We start from the raw sequence: 23,793 nt of genomic DNA on the forward strand, positions 1-23,793 counted from the left end.
AACTGTTGAATAAAAGGTTTATTTGGAAGTATAAAAGTGAGGAAGTAATTTTAATCTGGCAAGCCTGAAATAGAATAGATGTCTGATAGACTACACTTTGGAGATAATTTTCTCCTTTTAAGAAATGGTTATTCATTTTGTTAACACTTACTAAGGTCATAAATGGAAAAAGTACATACAAAAAATTTTGAAATGAATTATTTTCCTGGGGGACTGGCTGGCTTAGTCAGTAGAGCTGTGGTTCTTGATCTCAGAGTTACGAACTCAAGCCCCACATTGCATGGAGAAATTACTTCATTTTTTTTTCTCTGAAGAGTTAATTTTGCAGAATACTGTCATAGTTAAAACCTTGTTAAAACTCAAGTCATTACAAAAAAAAAAAAAAAACTCAAGTCATTACAAAACTGCTACCTGATCAAAAAATTATGCTCAATTGTTGAGTCATGCTTACAATGAAATAGTTAAAAACCTGGGAATAAAACTAACTGTAATCAGTCAGCTAGAACATGGTACTGTTAAAATCTCTTTAAAGTTGACCTTTATAATCTTTTAAATAAGAACTAATTTAAAAAGAAATTAATAAATCCATATACTGTCCCAAGTTCTAAAAAAAAGTAAAAAAGGAAGAATACAATCCCCCCCAAAAAAACCCTCCCTTTCATTAAAGTACACAGCAAACTCAACAGTGATCAATACAAGAAAAAGGCGTGCCCTGAAGAGGCTCACTTGCCATGTTATACCTTCTGGTATAAACCGAGTTTTAAGCAAATGTATTAACAGTGTCTTTACAACTTCAAAAAAAAATTAAGACTATCAATCTACAACTATATGTTCCCCTTATATAAAATAGGTACTCAGAAAATGGGTTTTTTTAGACCTATGTAACTTTGTCAGAAGTTATTAAAACAAACACTGACAAAGTATTAACCTCTTTTCTTCTTAATACTCCTTTTTCTTACATTCATTCCCTAGGTCACTTACTCACTGGTGCTCACTCCTGTGTCCACTTATTATTTAATAACATTTACTTAATACCCTATTAACTGCATATCAAATCTCCCCCAAATCAGTATTATAATCTTTTCCATACTCCTCTCTCTCAATCTCACCTCATTTGCCTCAACCTTTAATCTCAACTTCTGATGATCTTGCCTCAAACTATCTTGAATTCCTGAGAGAATTTAGGCCACCTCCCATGAACTCCATTAAAACTATCTATTGCCATGCCTACTCACCTCACTCTTTGATATTTTCCCCCTCTCTTTTGATGTCCCTTCTTTCCCGTTATCCCTCTTCTTTCCGTAACTTCTAGTACTCATTCTACGACTCATTCCATTAATTATCCTTTCTTATGGCTCCCTCGAGTGGACTTCTCTCGTAAATCTAAAGAATACCAAAATCTGGGCGCCTGGGTGGCTCAGTTGATTAAGCGTCTGCCTTTGGCTCAGTCATGATCCCAGGGTCCCAGCCCCTCACTGGGCTCCTTGCTCAGCGGGGAGTTTACTTCCCCCTCTCCTCTCCAGCTTGTGCTCTCCCACTCACGCTCTCTCATATAAGTGAAATCTTTGAAAATAAAGAATACAATTCTAGGGCACCTGGGTGGCTCAGTGGGTTAAGCCGCTGCCTTCGGCTCAGGTCATGATCTCAGGGTCCTGGGATCAAGCCCCACATCGGGCTCTCTGCTCAGCAGGGAGCCTGCTTCCTCCTCTCTCTCTCTGCCTACTTGTAATCTCTCTCTGTCAAATAAATAAATAAAATCTTAAAAAAAAAAAAAAAAAGAATACAATTCTATCCTAAATAGAATTCACCCCAACTGTAAAGCAGTAAGGTTAACCTTTTTTTAATAAATGTCTCAGAAAAGGAACTGACACCCATTGCCTCCACTGTCTCATCAACACTCACTAGTTTATTCCACTTACTCATTCACATATTCCTTCTTTAAACACTCCTTAATATCCAGTATATAACATGTATTTGTAATAGAACAATGAAAAAACAAAGACAAGACCTCTGCATTCTCAGTGTTTACTTTCCCCTGCAATCTAATTTCTATTACCTAGGATTTAAGTGAAGTTCTGTCTTAAAGATTATGATCTCTATAACAGTTTTCATTTTTATTTCCTTCCCTCTCTTGTTAACGGATTTAAGAAAAAAATCTCTTAAATTGCCTAAGGAGAGTTCTATTTCATCCTACCTTCTTGGGTAACCTCAAACTATTAACAATTCCATCTTCTCCCTCTGAATACTCAACCACACTCCCTCTTTCCAGGCTATTCCTTTTACTCCAGAATAAATTCTTCCTCATACCTAAACTCCATAGCTTTTATCTGGTCTCCTTTTAGTCAAAATTTTAAAGAATATCTATACTCAATGTTTGGCCTCCCATTCATCCCTCAACTCACTGCATCCTGGCTTTTCTTGTTACCAGTACAAAATGGTGTTTTCTTGTACTGTTGCCAGGGTCACCAGAACTCTCCTGATGCCTCCAAGATAAACTTTTAAGTTCTTCTCTTTCCTGATCTCGGTAGTATCTAGGCACTGCTAACTCCTTCAAATCTGACATCACTCTACTAATTTTCCAACACTCTCTGGCAATTTATTCTCAGACAACCTTTGGGGATTGCTTAACCTCGATTTACCTCTTAAATGCAGCGTTAGGGTTTACCCTCTTCTCATTTTACATTCTTTCTCCATAGGATTTTATCCAGTTTCATGGCTTCAACTACTAAGAGACCTGGACAGACAATGCTCAAATCTTTAATCCTAATCCAGATTTCTCTTCTGAGCTCCAGACACAGAGATCCAATTACCTGTTCACCATTTCCACCTAGATGACCCACGATTACTTTCTTTTTTTTTTTTTTTTAAGATTTTGTTTCTTTGAGAGAGAGACAGAGAAAGAGCGGGCGGTGGGGTGGGGGGCAGAGGGAGAGGAAGAGGGAGAAGCAGACTCTCTCCCAGCTGAGCAAGGAGCCCCACACACAGCTTCATCCCAGCACCCTGGGATCATGACCTGAGCAGAAAGGCAGACACTTAACCAACTGAGCCACCCAGGTGCTCCAATCCACAACTACTTTAAATTCAACATGTCCAAAACAGAAATCAACATTACTTCCTCATATCTCCTTTTCTAATACCTCCTAGGCACAGAACATGCATTTCTTTTTTTTTTTTTTTTTTTTATTTGTCATAGAGAGAGAAACGAGAGCAAGCACAGGCAGACAGAGAGGCAGGCAGAGGCAGAGGGAGAAGCAGGCTCCCTGCCAAGCAAGGAGCCTGATGTGGGACTCGATCCCAGGACACTGGGATCATGACCTGAGCCGAAGGCAGCCGCTTAACCAACTGAGCCACCCAGGCGTCCCCAGAACATGCATTTCTGAAACAATCCCAGATGATGCTGATGCAGCCAGTTCAGGATTCACACACTGAGAATCACTGTTCTAACATACATTACCTCTTCCTACCTTCAGGTTAACAAGTCTTCTCTATCCTAGGCCACGATATCTATGCAGTAAGCAGCATTAATATTTCATAGTGCTCTATCTGACTGAACTTACAGAATCTTGCAATACAGCATTCCAAGTATTAATTACCAAATGATGAGAATGCAGGAGATAATACGACAGTCATCCCAGCAAACTGCAAGTTTCTTGAGGACAGGACATTTCTTATATCTGTAGAACTGAATCTTACCCATTAGGTGCTCAATAAATATTTGCTGAATGGATGGCACAATCATCTGTCCAGTCACCGAAGTCAGAAGCCACACACTGCATATACCTTTTCTTCCTACAATCCAATAGTCACCAAGTCCTCTCTTCTACCTTCCAAAATGTATCTCATACCTGGTCTCTCCTCTTCATTTCAACTGTTCCTATAGTCTTTTAAGTCCTCACATTAGTACTGTAACAATTTCTTAACTGGCCACCATACCTTTATTCATTTATCCTATTTTATTATCCCCATGGCCACCAGGCTGATCTCTCTAATAAGACAAAGGAGACAATGTCATTCTCCTGCTTAAAAATAATAGTTTCCCACTGGTTTAGGAAAAAACTTTAACTCCTTCATATGATATGCAAACTCTTCTATGATCTTGCCTCAATCTAACTGACCACGCTCCTTCTCCTTTCCACCCTAACCCTCCACCCTCCAGCCATACTGAACTGGCTTATATATATTATGCCTCTATTGCTTTAAACATAAAGTTCTCTATCTAGACCACCTCTCTCATTGGCTAAATACTCATCCTTTTATTTATTTATTTATTTATTTTAAGATTTTTTTTTTTTTTAAGATTTTATTTATTTGACAGACAGAGATCACAAGTAGGCAGAGAGGCAGGCAGAGAGAGAGGAGGAAGCAGGCCTCCTGCTGAGCAGAGAGCCTGATGTGGGACCCGATCCCAGGACCCTGAGATCATGACCTGAGCAGAAGGCAGAGGCTTTACCCTCTGAGCCACCCAGGCACCCCAATACTCATCCTTTTAAAACTCAGCTCAGCTCCTTCCCTGCCACCACTGAGCTTCGCAGAGCCAGAGGCTTGGGTGCAGTCAAGATTCGGCTACACTCATAATCCACCGCCACGGCACCATAGCCAAGGAAGACATTGCTGCTGAAGGCGTAATGGATGTTAATACTGCTTTACAAGAGGTTCTGAAGACTGCCCTCATCCACGATGGCCTAGCACATGGAACTGGCAAAGCTGCCTAGCACATGGAACTGACAAGCACCAAGCCCATCTTTGTATACTTGCATCCAACTGTGATGAGCCTATGTATATCACGTTGGTGGAGGCCCTTTGTGCTGAACACCAAATCAACCTAATCAAGCTTGATGACAGAAGAAACAAGATGAATGGATAGGCCTCTGTAAAACTGACAGAGATGGAAAAACCCCATGAAGTGGCTGGCTGCAGCTGTGTGGTAGTTAAGGGATATGGCAAAGGATACCCGGCAAAGGATGTCCTCAAGGAATACTTCAAACACAAGAAATGAATAAAAAATTTGGTTCTTGTTCCAAAAATAAAAATAAAAAGACTCAGCTCAGACACCATCTCTCTCTCTTGAGGAAGCTTTCCGGGTGCCATTGATCTCCCTGCCCCATCCTCATCCCAGTTCGGATTAAACCTCTCCTCTGCCACGTACTTCTTTTTTTCTTTTTTTAAAGTAATTTCTACACTCAGTGTGGGGCTTGAACCCACAACCCCAAGATCAAGAGTCACATGCTCCACTGACTGAACCAGCCAGGCACCCCACCCCTACACCAAGTACTCAAGCACCCCGTGTTTAGTCTGTTAATAGCAAGGGCCACAATGCATAGTTGTTTTGTTTGCTCCATGTAATTAAGTTCCTTGGAAATTACAAATGTGTCTTATGTTTGTACAGTCAGTGTGAGGTATGTTAACAGATACTCAATTAAGATTTAAATAAACATATTCCTCGCTATTTTCTAAATAGTGGCTCTCAAAAATTAGCATATAACAGAATTACCAGAAAGTTATAAAATTTAGACTGCTTGCCTCCATCCCCAGAGTTCTGGATTCAGCTGGTCTGGGTAGGACCTAACGAGTTCCCAGATGATGCTGACAATGCTGTTCCAAGTATCAGTGCTCCAAATAATGTTTTCTCTATCTCCAGGATTTAAAGAATCTTTTCCTAGATGCCTCCAACTCTGCCTTCTGCAATCTTAACAACCTTTTTAGACCCAAGTTAATTTTCACCTACTTCGTAAAACTTTCCCTAATCCCAGATAAAACTGATCTTGCTCTTTCCTCACTTTCTATTAGGCTTTGTGTGCATTACTCATATTATAACTTGGACTAACTTTTTTCATACCTACTAGCATTTGATTATTTTCTAAACTTAAATGAAGATAGAAGACCTGCCTTAGACATTTTAATATCTTCAACAACCAAGCACAGTAACCACTGAACAGCAGACAAAAGCTACAAGTATTTGTGATATGAATGAATTCCTGTTGCTTGACCAGCCTCTGGGCCCATGGTCTGACTTGCTTAATTCTCCTGGCCCAAGCTGACCTCCTTATACTGCTGTGTACTTTTGCTTGCCTTACTACCTAGAACGATGCCTGATCTATCCACAGTTATCTGTCCCTCACATTGCTTTGCTGATTGATCCTCAGCTTCTTTACCTTACAATCTATGCCCTTTTAATTTTCTCATCCACTATGGGACATAATGAACAGAGAAATTTTCTTCTCATGACTACTGTGAATTTTAATTCTACAGGTCATAATACAGAGGTTGCTTACTTTGTTGTTGCTATACAGCCTTTGTCACAGAATCTGAACTAAAATACATTGTATGCAACTCCAACTGCAGGTATCACGAACAGCAATAAATGTTTTGAATTCTGTTTACAGATTGGAAATTATTTTATTTTAAAGATTTTATTCTTTGTTTATTTGAGAAAGAGAGCACAAGCAGGGCAAGCGGGAGAGGGAGAAGCAGGGAGCCCAATGAGGGCTCCATCCCAGGACCCCAGGATAAGGACCCGAGCCAAAGGCAGATGCCTAACCAACTGAGCCACCCTAGCACCCCAGATTGTGGAAGTAATTTTAATAAAAAGTTCAAAAACACAAAGACATAAAAACGTCATTTATAAAATTAAAGCCAATTACTTACACACCACATTGATATATGCATCCAAAATAAAATCCTATTTTTAAATTATACTAAGTACATGGTGAAAACTATTTCTGATGCATGAAAAGTTAACTAAGTTTCTAGAAATGCTCCAAAAGGGGGGCCTGGGTGGCTCAGTCAGTTAAGCATCTGCCTACAGCTCAGGTAATGATCTCGGGGTCCTGGGATGAGCCCTATATAGGTCTCCCTGCTAAGCAGGGAGTCTGCTTCTTCCTCTCACTCTGTGTTCTCTATCTCTGTCTCAAATGCATAAAGTCTTTAAAAATTAATTAATTAAAATAAATAGAAAATAAAATAAAATAACGCCCCTACAAAATTTACTCCTCCAAAAATTACTCGGAGACTTTTCAATCATACAGACCTAAACAAACATTCTTCTGTTCAATCATTTTATTCTTTTTCTGCATGACAGTAACTCTGAAGTACTCTTATCTAAAACAGATGCCTACCCAGAGAAAAGAATTGTGAAGACATCTAGTTATTTACTTCAGTAAACATACACAATTTTATCAGACAACTGGGAGGGGGGTGGATATTCCTAGAAGCTCGGTACTCAGGTGTGTGTCTGTGTATGTAAAATCTTCATGCCACCTGCAAGCTCAGCAGTTTAAGATTCAAAAAGAGATGGAGGGAGGGAAAGACTTGACTCTCAGGTAACTGGGGCACCTGGGTAGCTCAGTGGGTTAAGCCACTACCTTCGGCTTGGGTCATGATCTCAGGGTCCTGGGATCGAGTCCCGTCCGGGCTCTCTGCTCAGCAGGGAGCCTGCTTCCCTCTCTCTCTCTGCCTGCCTCTCCCTCTACTTGTGATTTCTCTCTGTCAAATAAATAAATAAAATCTTTTAAAAAAACAAAAGAAAGAAACTACTTTTAACATAGCAACTAAAATAAATACCTACCGGAAAGGACTGTTGGTAAATTCAATTCAATCTTTTTACTTACCCCTTACTTGAATTAATCAGTGATATTCGTAAGTTAATCCATAAATTAAAACCCCCTGACAAAATTGTCAATATGGTCGTGATACTCAGTAAGAGTTATAATAAAGTTTTCCAAAGGGAGTGAAAATTTTCAGAATTCTAGGCTCCATTAACTAGAAAAATGAACCAGATCACTCCAAAGCCCAAATTATGTGAGTTAATTAATATCCCATACAGCAGAGTTGACCTGTAGGTATGGTCTTGATACCTTGAAACCAGTGCTGCATTCAACAGACTAAAATAATTCTAAGGTTGGGAAGCCAATGCCACAATAAATTAACTAGGTCCTGAAAAGGTATTGAGAGAATGGCAGAAGAAAGAAGGAAAAGTAAATCAGAAAATACTAAAAAGAAAACTGGAAAGAGGGAAATAATGACCTAGAAGGAAAAAATATCAAAAGATAAACCTTAGAATATTCTTTTACGATAAGAAAACACTGAGTATGAAGAAGGTATATTTAAGAGCTAAAAAAGAATTTCCCAAATTCAATCCGTTGGTCAAAAAAAGGGGTTGGGGGTTCCTGAGGGGACGCTACAGGGGAAAAAAAAAAACAAACAAACACCTGGAAACCAGCTCATTCTGATGTGTAACAGGTAAGCAACAAAAGGCTGGGTCATTATTCCTCACAACTTATTGTTTACAAATGCTGGTAAAAACAGTCACTGCAATGGTCAAAGATCTTCAAGATCATGACATTCAAGTAAAATATATGTATAAGGAAACGGCAGTAAAGCACTCAAATGCAATTCATAACTCCAAAAAAACTATGCCAACAAAAAGACTGCACTATTAATGGCCTTGATCTAAACTGTTTTCTGTTGTACTCTGGAAAAACCGAAGTTTTCTAACTTTGGGGGCCAAAGCTGTCTCTCTGAGCTGCCTTCCAAGTTGGCCGGGAAAAACTTCCTCCATATATCACTCACTAATCATTTATTAAGTCTCTTCATAACCTGGATTTTAAGTATACTGATAAGTGCACTTAATCATTTGTCCTTTATTTTAAATAAAAGCTGACTTACTTGAATTTTCTAGTGTCACTTTGTTCCTTCACAATCCCATCGAACTGATTTTAAGTTGCCGTCAACAGGATTTCTCCCTTTGCTAATCCACCGCTCTATTTTGAAACACTTAAATTCTACATACAGGGTGAAATACAATCCAAGAAATTACCCAACGTCAAACAAATCGGTCTAAAAAATCTCCTGACAACTGTTGGAAGACTCTTGGAAAAAGCTGAACAACCGAATCACATGTCTGAATATCTGACACGTATGGAAGAGCCCCGCGAACTTTTCCTACTACGTATACAACTCGCGATTGCAGAGAGGAAACTGCAGCGGCTACCCGGGGCGAGGGAACCGGTAAGGTAACAGGCTAAAAGGGCGTCGTTGATTTCTTGGCTACAGTGACAGAGGCGGGAGACACACCCCTAGCGTCGGTTTGAAACACTACAGCAATGAATTCTACCTAGGGATTAATGCGAGGGTAAGGAAAGACAAAATTTAAATCGCCATGATTCAAAAACAACCACAAGCGAGACTTAGGAAGGTAACAAAGAAAACGAAAAGCCGTGGGCAGCAAGGAAGCGTTGAAAACAAGTATCCCCGTGTATCAAAGACCGAGTTAGAGACTGCGTTTTCAGGACTATACACCTCGGACCTTTCCGGTTCGCCCGTGCAGAGAGAAAAAGCAGCGGCGAAAGGAACCCCATAAGGTTTGCAAACAGCACCAAAATACGAACAGGAGAGGGGAGAAGTAAGTGGCAGGATCCCTGCGAAGGCTCACTGCTGGAAAATGGAGTGGGAGAGAGAACAGCTCTGGAGAGAAAGTGGGTCTTACATAAAAAGCCATTTACCACGTATTATTTCCCCAGAATTCTGGAATGTGCCCGAACTTGAAGGAGTGAGTCTGGGGGTGGAAGGGGGGGCTCCACGTGCAGAAGGGTCCGTAAAGAAGTAATGCAGGGCGACGAGGGGCCAGGGCCTGGCGGAAGGCCGGGGAGGAGGGGGTCGAGGCCGGCGCGCGCGGAGGGAGGCGGCAAAGGGGCGCCCCGCGGGGGCGCGGGGGCGGGCGCGGGGGCCCCGCGGTCCTGTCAGGCAGCCGGCCCACCGCCTCCACCCGCTGCCGGCCGCCAACGCACCCGGACCGCTGAGGGCTCTCCCGGACCCTCCGCGGCCCCAGCTGGGCCGGGTCTCTCGAATTTTCCACTAGGGGAAGCCGGCCGGGGGTATCGAGGCTCGCCCCCGCCCCCGCCCCCGGCCCCGGCCCCGGCCCCGGCCCTGGAAGCGGCGGGCGGAGGAGGGATGGTGCAGTGGGGAAGCAAAGGTCTCACCATTTTGCTCGGCGGTCGGCGGCTCGCGCGGGAGGAGAAGAGTGTCGGCGCTCAGAAGGGCTCCCGCAGGAAGCGGCGGCGGCGGCCCAGCTGCGCTGGGCTGTGGCGGCTGCGGCCCTCGGGACGCCCGCGGGGGAGGGGGTGCAGGTTGGGGGAAGGGAGGCGGTGCCTCGGGGCCCGCGCCGGCCGGGTGACTGGGCACACGGGAGCGAGCGGGGAAGAAGAGAAATTAAGGTCGAGATTCGGAGACAGAGAGAGAGGGAGGAGAGACAGCGAGAAAGGGGAGAGGCAGAGAGGCAGAGAGGAAGGGGAGAGGGGGGAGAGGGGGCCAGGCGGCTCGTGGGGTACAGCCTAGCTCTCGCGCCGGAGCCGTGACGGACTCACTGCAGTGGCTCGCGCTGACCCGCAACCTCAAGGCACGAAAAAGGGGGAGGGCGGGAGAGGGAGGGGAAAGCGGAGCGCGGCGGGGCGGAGGGCGGGGGCGCGCGCGGAGCCGGCGGGGGGGCGGGGCTTCCGCGAGCGGCGCACATCCGGGAACCCGCGCGCGGGCTCCGCGGCGGCCGCCGGGGTGCTCTGGCGAGCTCTGGTTGGGGATCGCGGTGCGCGCGACCACGTTCTCCCCACCGTGGGCCGCCCTTTGCGTGCGGTGCGGGGGGAGGACAGGGACGGGGGCGCGGACGTCGGTGACGTCGCGTGGCGGAGCCCTTCCTGTCATGTGGCTGGAGGCGGGCAGGTGGGAGGAAGGCTGGATCGGGAGGAGGAGGAGGAAATGCGGAGGGTGCAGTGAGAGGGAGGAAGTGCGAGGGGTGCCCGAGCTGTGGGCGAAGGCGTACTTGGTTCCAGGAGTAGGAACCTCGTGGGGGAGGAGCCGCAGATGAGCGGCCTTAAGGTGTCAGAGCCACCCAGGCACCGCACCAAAAGAACAAAAACCAAAAAAGAGGACTATCCGAGCCCTGGAGCTAGAAGAGGATCCGTTTGCTCAGGATTGCTATCTTTGCATCAGTGTACCGACTTGGACCCACTACAAAATGGCTCGGCGCATCTAGACTGTTTGTTGTTACCCCGGTGCAGCACCCGCAGGCCCACACCCCAGTAAGAGCTGGCAGGGTCAGGAGCCAGGTTGGAAAGGCAGGGAAGAAGAGCCAAAGCTGGCTACAGCTTGAGACTTGAGGAGCCACAAAACAGCTGAGTGGAAGGACTGCTTCCCACTCCCGCAAAGACTTCCTCACCCAGTTCTGTATTTTCCTTAAAGCCTCCAAGCTGCCGTTTGACGAGGTGCCCAGTGTTTGTTTTTGAAACACATTCGAAGATAGATTGCCCACTTATCCCTTTAGTAGGGCTGTATCTACTTTGGTGGCAATTACCATTCCCAGAAAATTCAGGCTGTAATGGGAAACGCAAGAGCATAAGGAAGAAAGTTATTGGGGGCTGGGGCGGGGTGGGGGGGGGGGAGCCGATGGGAGAGATGTAATAAGGCTAGTGAAGAAAACATTTTGCAACTATTTTAACCATTTATTCCTTTTCAAATTTTTTATAATCTTGAGGCTTATGTGTATGAAAGACGGGGAGATAATGTTTTCTGAGTGGTCAGAAACTCCTTATTGACAAATCTTTTGAATAGTTTATAAAAAGGTGTAGTGTTTTTAAAGCAGTCTTGTTGACGCTTCTCACATAAGAGTGTTATTCTTTGTAGTAATTATTTTTCCATGATAAGGGTGCATCTTTTCTAAGAGGCTCAGAGTCGTGCCCTCGGTCTCTCTGTCTCTCCCTCTCTTTTTCTAAGAACTACTTTGTGTCCAGATGAACAAAGAAAAGTAACTAAAACATAACAAATTGTCTCATATGGTAAATGCTTCAAGGAAAGACCAAGAAATTACACTGTTTCTTCTGCTATTTAAGTTTCTTATATGTGTTGCTATTTATATAATAGTATGTTACCTTCTAAAACGGAAAATTCCCTAAGCTAAAATGTGTGTCATTTATGTTTTTTAGGTATATTGTTTTTTTTTAAAGATTTTATTTATCCATTTGACACAGAGAGAGAGATCACAAGTAGGCAGAGAGGCAGACAGAGAGAGGGGGGGGAAGCAGGCTCCCTACCAAGCAGAGAGCCCGATGTGGGGCTCGATTCCAGGACCCTGAGACCACGACCTAACCCCCTGGGCCACCCAGGCGCCCCGAGGTATATTATTTTTAATTATTCATCATAAAATTGATATGCTCAGTTTTTATAAAGTAGTATGTAAAAAAATTCCTCCCCCTTAACTCCACTTCTTAGAGGTAATCACTGTAACTGCATTGGTGCGTATGTCCTTTGGACATAATGAAAATTAAATTCTCATTTTGACTGAGGATTAAATAGCAAGAAAGAATTTGACGTACATGGGATTCAGTAGATTTAGAATAACCCATAATTTTGTGAAGATTTGAGCCAATTTAGACTACCATCATTCAACAAGTATGTACTATGAACCTAACTCGGAAATTCAAAAGCTAGGCACTGTGAAAGATTGGTTAGCCTCTGTTACTGACCAAAGCATGAGACACAAGGGCCAAGTCTACTTGGTCCTTCTCATCCTACAGATCTCCCAGATAAACACGATTTATATTCTCTCAGCCTTGTGTATACTGCATAAAATACAGACATATTAGCAAGTTCCAATTCTGACACTGAAACTAGTCTATTCTGAATCCACTGAAAGAGGCAAACCTAAACTGTACCTTTAGTATACAGGTTTTTGCCCTAAGGTTCAAAAAAGAAAGTATAATAATCATTCCTCTTGTCTCTTTCCATTAAGTTTTAGTGTAAAGCTTAGTATGGGAGGGGCCAGGGACCAAATAGTCCTGCAGCAAGTATACATGTTTTTATTTAGTTAACTAGGTAAGTGAAAGACAAAGGACATAGCTAACAAATGGATCTTTTCCTGGAAAACTTAGCAACTAAAAGATGACTGTTGGGGAGTTTTTTGTCAGGTAGATTGGAGGGAGACATACTTAAGACATCCCAGTTAAAAGAACAGTAATAGTCATGCATGAGGTAATGAGAAATACTAATGGCAAAGGAAAGGAAGGAGTAAAGAAAGATATGAAGCAAAAATGCACTGACAAACTTGGCGGATGTAGGGAACAAGGAGAGGAAGAAATAAAAGATGACCAGTTTGGGGTGCCTAGGTGTTCAGTTGGTTAGGCAACTGCCTTTGCTCAGGTCATGATCCCAGAGTTCTGGGATGGAGTCCCTCTTCAGGCTCCCAGGTTGCTGGGGAGTCTGCTTCTCCCTCTGACCTTCTCCCCTCTCATGCTCTCTCTCAAATAAGTAAATAAAATCTTAAAAAAGAAAAAAAGATGACCAATTTCAGTTTGGATGACAGAAAATAATGATGTTATTAAAAGAAATCAGGAAAAATTGGGGTGCTGAGTGGAGAAAGATGTGTTTGGATTTAAGAATGCTGATTTGCTGGGGCGCCTGGGTGGCTCAGTGGGTTCTCTGCCTTTGGCTCAGGTCATGGTCTTAGGGTCCTGGGCTCTCTGCTCAGCAGGGAGCCTGCTTCCCCCCCACCCACCCCCCCTACCAGCCTCTCTGCTTACTTGTGTGCGCCCTCTCTGTCAAATAAATAAATAAGATCTTTAAAAAAAAAAAAAAAAGAATGCTGAGTTGTTGATCAGAGATCCCAGTGGGAGCATCGAAGTAGGAGCTGGAAGTGCAGGTTAGAAGGGAGTAGGAAATCAACTTCAAAATAGGTTGAAAGTGAACTCTTCAAATTTTATCTTAGAGATAGGAAAAAAGGAAGAATGCAAAGATAGTAATTAAGTAGCTCAGCAGAAAGCAAATTCAAGAGAAAAAAAAAAGTTTTAAGAATGTTTATAGTCCTATTCGACCACAAACAGCCTCAAGCTTCAATGTCTCCACGATTATCTTTAAGAAGTTTGAAATGTCCCAGGAAACTTTATGTATAGAGTCTCCAGATCATTGTGATATCCAGAATCCACCTTATTCTTTTTTTTTTAATCTTTTTTTTTCTTTTAAGACTTTATGTATGTATTTGAGAGAGAGAGAGAGAGAGAGAGAGAGAGAGGAGGGTTAGAGAGAGAAGCAGACTCCCCATCAAGCAGGGAGCCCAATACAGGACCTGATCCCGGGACTCCAGGATCATGACCTGAGTTGAAGGCAATTGCTTAACCAACCACTAGGCTCCCCAGAATCCACCTTATTCTTAAAGGACTGGTGACTGCCATTTATTCATATATAAGATTTAAGGGTGACAGAAGAAACAAATTACCACTCCTGTAGTTGTTGAAGATATGCCAGTGCAGTATAACCCCAAAGTGTCCACACTTTTATTCATGATTATACTGACTAATGTGAACTAGAAACCATGTTTAATTTTATACTCTCATACATAGGACGAAAATGCCAATTAAAAAAGAGAGGGGCACCTGGGTGGTTCAGTGGGTTAAAGCCTCTGCCTTCGGCTCAGGTCATGATCCCAGGGTCCTGGGATCGAGCCCCACATCAGGCTTTCTGCTCAGCCAGGAGCCTGCTTCCTCCTTTCTCTCTCTCTGCCTGCCTCTCTGCCTACTTGTGATCTCTGTCTGTCAAATAAATAAATTAATTAATTTTAAAAAAAAGAGAGAGAGAGAGAGAGAGCCAGTTAAAACAACTTGAAAGTAATGTCTGTTCCTTTGTAGCACATGTTTGTTGTTAATGAAGATTTAGAGGAAATGTCTGCCTCTTCTCCTAGATAAAACCTATACATCCCAGTTCAAGAATTCCAGATTTAAGAATATTTTGTACCTTTTACCACATAGTTTCACACCACAAAATTCTCCTTTGGTGGGCGTGAGGTTGCATGGGGAATAAATCGCCTTCCTTCCTGGAATCCTCTTTTGTAGAAAGAGCAAGAATGTCACCTCACCCCTTACTCAATGGGGTGGTTGAGGAAGGGTTCCTCAGCACCTGAGAGAGCATGGAAGTAGCTCCTTCCCTTCTTGCTAAGCAGCAGAGGTTTGAGCCAAGGATTCTATATTCCATCTTGGAAACTCATTTCTCCATAGAAACCATTTTACAAAGAGTTTTATAAACAATGGCTTTTCTGCAAAAGACTATTTAAATTAAAATATAGCTGAAACTCTGCATTTGCTGTTAAAAACATAATGGTAGAAAAACAATGCTCTTTTTTAAAAACATATGGCTTTATGAATTAATGAGTTTGGGGAAAATGTATACCAATTACTAGATGAAATTCTTGAAATTTTAAGCGTAAGTATTTCAAATTATGGATCATGTGCAACTTTTTTTTAAAGTACTTTATTTTATTTTTAGATTTTTATTTATTTATTTGTCAGAGAGAGAGAGCACAAGCAGGCAGAGGCAGAGAGAGAAGCAGGCTTCCTGCTGAGCAAGGAGCCCGATGCGGGGCTCGATCCCAGGACTCTGGGGTCACGACTGGAGACGAAGGCAGCTGCTTAACCAGCTGAGCCACCCAGGCATTCCTATGTGCATCTTCTGTAATTCTCCTAAGAATTAATAACATTAGATTTATTCAAAATAAAATCCTTTGTCATTTAGTTTTCAGATAAAAAGCAAAATTTTTAAATTTGGACAAGTTTCCCAAAATTATGTGATTAATTGGTTGTATAAGTTATTTTTATATTATATACAGAGCCAAAAAGAAAAGGAGGAAGAAGTCTTCATGAAATGTATTCCTAAAGCTCCTGAATTCACATCTAAATCTGTGTGTTGGAGGAATATTCCACAGTTCTTTTAGAGGCAGTCTGTTAACACTCTTTACATAACAAGCAATTCTTTTTCTGTGCTGATAATTTTTCCATATGATAAGTACATTACAATTGGGTAGTTATCAGCGTAAAGATGAATGTTGAAACATGAGGTAAAGAACAGAAATCAGAGAGCACAGAAGCAATAGAGCAGGACCATAGGCAGAACAGAAGGTAGCATCTACTTTCAAGTGATGCAAGAAGAAAGAAATGAGATAAAAGATAATGGATGAGGCTCTGGGAGGGAGACCCAGCAAGAATGCCCAGGAAGCTGAAGAAGAGGAGTTCAAGATGACAAGGATGGTCCATCAGCATGTCAAAGAGGTCCAAGACAGGCGGAAAAGTTCAGACAGTTCGTATACACCTGGACATTTCCATTGAGATGTTCTAGATGATGTCTTAAAATAGTTTTTTGAATTAGAAGTCTCATTTGTTTCTTTGGTGTCTTCCACTTAAAAGTGAGTACCAAGAATAAGTTGTGTGTTTCAGGAGCGCCTGGCTGGCTCAGTGGATTAAAGCCTCTGCCTTTGGCTCAGGTCATGATCCCAGGGTCCTGGGATGGAGTCCCTTATCGGGCTTTCTGCTCAGCAGGGAGCCTGCTTCCTCCTCTCTCTGCCTGCATCTCTGCCTACTTGTGATCTCTGTCTGTCAGATAAATAAATAAAATCTTAAAAAAAAAAGTTGTGGTTTCAATTTTGATAGCATTTCCACTTTACACATTTACTAAGAGTATTTACCTTGTAGCATTAACCTGAACAATATTTATCTAAGCATAACAGAAAATAAGATTTAAATATAAAACAGACATATTGGGCGCCTGGGTGGCTCAGCCAGTTAAGCGTCTGCCTTTGGCTCAAGTCATGATCTCAGGGTCCTGGGATCTAGCTTCTGCCTCCCCCTCTCCTTCTTTCTGCTGTTCCCCCTGCTTGTGCTCTATCTCTCTCTCTGTCAAATAAATAAATAAAATCTTTAAAATCAATCGATCGATCAATAAACAGAACACCTGGGTGGCTCAGTCAGTTAAGCGTCTACTTTTGGCTCAGGTCCTGATCCCCTGGTCCTGGGATAGAATCCCAGCATCTGGCTCCTTGCTCAGCGGGGAAACTGCTTCTCCCTCTGTCTGCTCTGCCTGCCACTCACTCTGCTGTGCACTGTCTTGCTGACAAATGAATAAATAAAATCTTAAATAAATAAATGGGCGTATTATGACACTAGAGAAGACCTGCTTTTCACACTTGTTAACACATTTATATACTTACATGCTCACAAATATCTACATGTGCTCCACACATGAGATAGCATGTAAGTCAAGAGTGAGACCCTAGTTCTAATCCCACCACTGGCTCCAGTGCATATCTGTATGAATTTTGGATAGTTCATTTAAGTCTAAGTCTGCATTATCTAATATGGTAGCCACTAGAAACTTGTGGCCATTTAAATTTAAATTAATTAAGATTGAATAAAATTTCAATTCAGTTCTGTCTTTTTTTTTTTAAGATTTTTTTTGTCAGACAGAGAGAGCACAAATGAGAGGAGTGGCAGGCAGAGGGTGAAGCTCCCTGCTGAGCAACGCTCCCTGCTGAGCAAGGAGCCCCATGCGGGACTCAATTCCAGAACCCCGGGATCATGACCTGAGCCAAAGGCAGGTGCTTAACCAACTGAGCTACGCAGGCATCCCCAGTTCTTCTGTCTTATTAGCTACATTTCAAATGCTTGATAACTACATACTTAGTGGCTACTCTATTGGACATCACAAAAAGTTCTCTTGGACAGCACTCATCTAAATACTTTACCTGAAATTATTTATCACTGCCCACAAATATAATATTTGTTCATTTTGAGGGTAAGAAAATTTTACATATAACAAACTAATTGAAACTTATTATGTGTCCTTAGCATTTGACATATAATTGGCACTTAAAATAAACCAGAAAAGTATATTTGAACAAATAAAAATGGGCTGATGTCAGAAAAAAATTGTGTATGTATGTACTGAGAGACTAAAAAATGAAAAATTCAAAATACTCCCAATACTTTTATTTAAAAAGTATATTTATAGAATTATGATTATCAATTACATAGAATTAATAATTTATTTAGTTTTCATTAATAATTTTTTCTTACTATAATTCAAATTCCATATTTTATCCATGCCATTAATGTAAATTTCAAATACCAATCAGTACACTGTAGAGAAATTCTAAAATGCAAAGAGAATGTATTAAGGGATAAAGTGTTAATCTTGCCATCTTACAAAGATTCTTAAGAGATCTTTAGTAAATAAAGGATCAAGATTTCAGTTTTATGGTCCATCTAAAAATAACAATCCTTACCACTGATCAGTACCTTGAGCAAGCAACATATTAAATCTAGTTCTTTCAATTGTCAGGGTTTTTCTCAGGGAATTTTCACTGTAGACTGTGACTTCCATGGAAATGAATAAACTGGCAAAAGAAGATTGGTTGGCATACAATAGCCATTCATTAATTTAACTCACCTGATGTTTGAAAAGATATACACTCAGAAGCCAGCTAACCTCTAGAAAAGGAAACAGTGTTTTACAGATTATAACCTGCAGGTACTAGAGATTAGTTGGCTTAAGATGGCAGAACTCAGAGGTCCCCACTGATTTCTCTTGTGAGTGGGGAGGTAATGCAATGCCATTACATTGCCATTATGGTTAAACCATAACTAGGGCATAACTTAGAATGGCATTTTCTTCTTCCTCTTCTTCTTCTTCTTTTTTTTTTTTTAAGCTTTATTTATTTATTTGACAGAGAGAGAGACACAGCGAGAGAGGGAACACAAACGGGGGAGTGGGAGAAGTAGGATTCCCGCGGAGCTGGGAGCCCGATGTAGGGCTCAATGTGGGGCTCAATTCCAGAATCCTGGATCATGACCTGAGCTGAAGGCAGACATTTAAGGACTGAGCCACCCAGGTGCCCTTAGAATGATATTTTCTAGATGGAGGTGTGGAGAGAGTGGGGAACATTAAGGCTAAATATTAGGCATTAGTAACTGGTCCTTTACAACCATTGTTTCCAGTAGAGCGAACTACTCTGAACGTTCCACTTTTGAACAAGCCTTTCTCTCTTTTGCCTGGTGCTGAGCACTGGGTAATTTTTGTGACATAAATGGAATAGCTTAATTCTAAGGGACTCTTGGGGGAAAACCACTGGATCATTAACATGGTTATTATAGAAAATGTCTTAAATACAGAAAAGTACAAAAAAAGAGAAATCATCTGTAATCATACCACCAAGAAATAATCATGGCTTTTGTTTGGATGTATATCCAATCTTTTTAATGTATATGTACATTAAAAATTTTTTGTATCTATTTATATATATTATTTACATAATTGGGACCCACTATTTTAAAACATACTTTTTCACTTAATATTTGGTAATGTTTACTACATCTGTAAATATTGCTCAAGGATATGATTTTTAGTTTTTTTATATTCAATAATATTAATGTATCTCATAATTCACTTAATAAATCTCCTATGACTTAATTTTGAATTTGGTTGCTTTCAGTTTTTTCCTTTTATAGACAATAGCATGTTAAACATCTTTGCAAATATTTGTGCAAATCTCTGATTTTTTTTAAAGATACATTCATTGTAGTGAAATTATAAAACCAAAGAATATAAAAATGTTAAAGATTTTTAAAATATATATATAGTCAGATTACTCTCAAGAAAGTTTGTACCATACCAAGAAGCATTGCACATTTTCTAACAACTGTACAAACTATGTATTGACATTATTTTATTTTATTATTTTTTAAGATTTTATTTATTCGTGAGAGGGAGAAAACACAAGCAGGGAGAGCAGCAGGCAGAGGGAGAAGCAGGCTCCCCACCAAGCAAGGAGCCCAACGTGGGACTTGATCCTGGAACATGGGACTTGATCCCAGGATCATGACCCCAGCCAAAGCCTGGAGACCCCAGCCTAACCAACTGAGGCACCCATTTCTTTTAAATGTAGGGTTATTTATTTATTTATTTTTTAAACGGGCATCTTTTTGTAATTTGCATTTTTTGGTAATTTTGGTAATTTGCATTTTACTGGTAATATTGAACATTTTTCTTAAGTTTTGACCCTTCAACTCAAACAATAAGAATATGTCCCTGTGCTTTACCTGTTCATTGCCTACTTTTGGGGGGAGGATTTATCATTTTTAGTGATTTATAACAGCCCTTTGTATATGAAGGGTATGATCCCCTTATCATGTGTTATGATGATTTCACCCAAGCTTGTAGTTTGACTTTTTTTTTTTAAGAGTTTATTTATTTATTTGACAGACAGAGATCGCAAGTTAGGCAGAGAGGCAGGCAGAGAGAGAGGAGGAAGCAGGCTCCCTGCTGGGCAGAGCCCGATGTGTGGCTCGATCCCAGAACCCTGGGATCATGACCTGAGTCAAAGGCAGAGGCTAATTCACTGAGCCACCCAGGCGCCCCTGTAGTTTGACTTGTATTTTCTGAGTTTATTTTCCTGTTCTGTATATGGGAGAAAATATAAAGATCTTAACAAAAGAGTTCATATCCTCACTATATAAATATTCTTCTAGGTACTAGTGAACTATTTTTTCATATTGTTAATCTCTCTCTACATTGAGTGCACTGGTGTGTGTGTGTGTGTGTGTGTGTATACATTATGTATTCATATATATTCATTATATATACAAATGTATGTATCATATATATCTACATCTACATCTATATCTATATATATTTGGTGATTAGATTTAAGGTAAAAAATCTAGGAAAGTACCACCCACTTTTTCCATACAAAGTATAAGTTAATTAAGCTTGTCTTTTTTTTTTTTTAAGATTTTATTTATTTATTTGACAGAGAGAGAGAGAGATCACAAGTAGGCAGAGGGCAGGCAGAGAGAGAATTAAGCCTGTCTTGACAGTGGATATTTACACTTCTTTCTATTGAATAGCTAATCCAATTCATTCAAAATTTCATTTGACTTAAAAAATAAGCAATACTAGGGCACCTGGGTGGCTCAGTGGGTTAAGCTCTGCCTTCGGCTCAGGTCATGATCTCAGAGTCCTGGGATCGAGCCCCACGTCGGGCTCCCTGCTGGGTGGGGAGCCTGCTTCCCCCTCTCTCTCTGCTTGCCTCTCTGCCTAATTGTGATCTTGATCTCTCTCTCTGTCAAATAAATAAATAAAATTAAAAAAATAAGCAATACTGGGGCTCATGGGTGGCTCAGTTGGTTGAGTGTCCAACTCTTGGTTTCTGCTCAGGTCATGATCTTGGGGTCTTGAGATCAGTGAGATTGAGCACCTTGCTGGACTCTGTGCTCAGCAGGGAGTCTGCTTCCACTCTCCTTCTCCCTCTGCTCCCCAACCCCCACACATCCTCTCCAAAATAAATAAATCTTTTTTAAAAAAAGCAAAACTAGGGGCACCTGGGTGGCTCAGTGGGATGAAGCCTCTGCCTTCGGCTGGAGTCATGGTCTCAGAGTCCTGGGATTGAGCCCCACATCAGGCTCTCTGCCCGGCAGGGAGCCTGCTTCCTCCTCTCTGCCTGCTTCTCTGCCTACTTGTGATCTCTGTCAAATAAATAAATAAAATCTTAAAAAAAAAAAAAAAGCAAAACTGATCTGTCAGTCATATTCTTTAATGAAGAGGCAAATAATGTATGGAAATCCTGTATCAAGACCATATAATTGAGTACAACTAAAAGATCTTCAGAGGTGAAAATATTATTTTCTGAAAATTTCATATTATCTAGTATCTACCCCTAGATTATTGTATTATTTTGTTATAATTTTTATTATGTTATAATTTTGCATTATATTGTTATAATTTTGTTTATATTATTTTGTTATAATTTTGTACCAATTGCACACATAGCCCATATAATGTAGATAGTTATAAAATGTTCTGTGTGATAATATTGCTTTACAATTTTTCTCCATTGAAGTACCTACACTACTTAGAAAATTTCACAAAATTTTATGTCATATCATTCTTTCTCTCTATGGTATCCTAATTGGTAGAAAATTAAACTTGCCTATTATTTTATACATGAAAGTAACTACAGCATAGTTCTTCTATATCTATGAGTATATTAAAACAATTTGCTTCAACAAAAATAACATCATAGCTATTTTGGGTAGTTAATCCTCATTCTGTTTTTTGGCTGGAATGAGTTCTTTCTTGTGCAATATTCTAAATTAGAAATATCTTTTTTAAAAATTGACTGGTTATATCAGTTTTCCTTGTAATGATCAAAATTATCATAGAAAATTGTTTTTTTCCAGGGCAAACTTGTTGGAATCAAATTTAAAGTACTCACTAGCATATTCTCTATAATGCTATTCTTCCAGGAAATATAAGAATAACCAAAAAGGCATATTTTGAAGAAAAATACTTGTGGAAATAAGTATATACAGTACAATGTTATAAATTGTGAATATTCAGTAAATGAGCCATAACTGCCTATTCAAGACTGTATCACTAAAATTAATCAGTATGCTTTTCAAAATAATTTGCTCTTCTGAAAAGAGTTCATAAACATGTAGGAGATATGCAAAATTTATAATGTTGTAAATAGAACTTGTTAGTTCTGCATAATTGGCAAATTGCACTAATGCTAAAATCTCAAGGCCACAGCTGGAAATTGCAATGTAGACATATTTTATGCATTTTATTAGAATGAGGAAGGTGATTATATTTCAAAGAAAATATTTTACTTACAAATTGCATGTTTTTGACTAAGGATGAAATGTTTGGTAAATGTTGACCTCAGTGAATTCTACATGTTCTACCATTTAAAACTGGTTTTTGGAGGCCCAAAACAATGATATCCTGGTGATTAAAGGGTGTGGGTTTGATGAAGTCCCGGAACCTAAGTCAGGTTCGGTGGGCTGAGGTTCGGAGCTGATGATTAAAGAAAGAATTCTTAAGACATCTTTGGTGCAAAATGGTGGTTTATTAAAGCACGGGGACAGGACCCGTGGGCAGGAGAGCTGCTGCCCCCAGGTTGTGAGAAGTGACTGGTTATATACACAGGAGTTGGGTAGGTGAGGACAAAGGGGTGTTCAGAAGGGCTATTGGGGCAAAGAATACTATCAGGATATTGAAGGCCTGGTTACTATCAAGTAAAGACAATTGGGAGTCTCCTGGTGGAATGTTACATTCCTGCTATCAAGCATCCTTGTTAATGAGATTTAGGTTTAGAAGAAATTTAACTTTATTTACTTTTCCTTCTACCTCCACCTCCTTCGGTTTTTTATGGAGGGGAGGGTGACATTAGGCTTGAGGAACTGAGTTCTGTGTCTTTGGAAATTGGGCTATTGATAAGGTAACTTCTTTGTTGTAATCTCAAGGACATTTGCGAACCAAGGGAGACTCCTGTCTTGCAGGATTGTGATCTCAGCAAATTAACTATTTATCATTTTATGGCTGTCAGGGGTGCCTGAGGAATGCTACACATATGGAGGGGAGCGGATGAAGGGGGGGGTGCAAGGCGCCAGCTTTTGCTTTGTCCTCAGCCAGCCTCCTGCTCCCTCATCAGGTTTAAGAGTAAGGACTTCAAAGTACGGGGTTGAGATCACGAGGAGAGTCTCAGAAGATTCAAATCAACTAATGGTTGGATCTGCATATTCTTGTGACAGTATAAACAGGCGTTGGACAGGCTGGGGCTCCAGGATGTTTAGAGAGTGGTGGGTAGAAGATTAAGGCACTATAAACACTGAGTTTAAGAACTTTGAACCCCAGTAGAGCCATCCAGTACCAGCATTAGTACAGAAGAAATGAGGAATCCAAGCTTGGCTGGTTAGCAGGTCATAAAGAATCATTAAGTATGGCTGAAAGCACATGGAAGTGAGTATGAATAGTTATAAAGACATAATTTTAAGCACTTTGAAGCCTGTACCATAGTTTTAGTTCTTTTCAGTTGACTGAAAATCATTCTGTGGGTCTAAGAAGAGAGGACATTAAGTGCTGGGCCTGGAAGTAGAACTCAGGTCTGTGTGACTCCAAAGCTTGAGCTTCTCACCACAATGTTATACTGCT

The 23,793-nt window shown here is 40.9% G+C and overlaps 1 pseudogene; it reads left to right on the forward strand.

Annotated features, from left to right (window-relative positions):
* Nucleotides 1-4,519: 4,519 nt before the first annotated feature.
* LOC116595682 lies at nt 4,520-4,996 on the forward strand (annotated as a pseudogene).
* The last annotated feature ends 18,797 nt before the right edge of the window (nt 4,997-23,793 follow it).

The sequence above is a fragment of the Mustela erminea genome, chromosome 7 (genome assembly GCF_009829155.1).
Source record: "Mustela erminea isolate mMusErm1 chromosome 7, mMusErm1.Pri, whole genome shotgun sequence".
In the NCBI taxonomy this organism is placed as follows: Eukaryota; Metazoa; Chordata; class Mammalia; order Carnivora; family Mustelidae; genus Mustela; species Mustela erminea.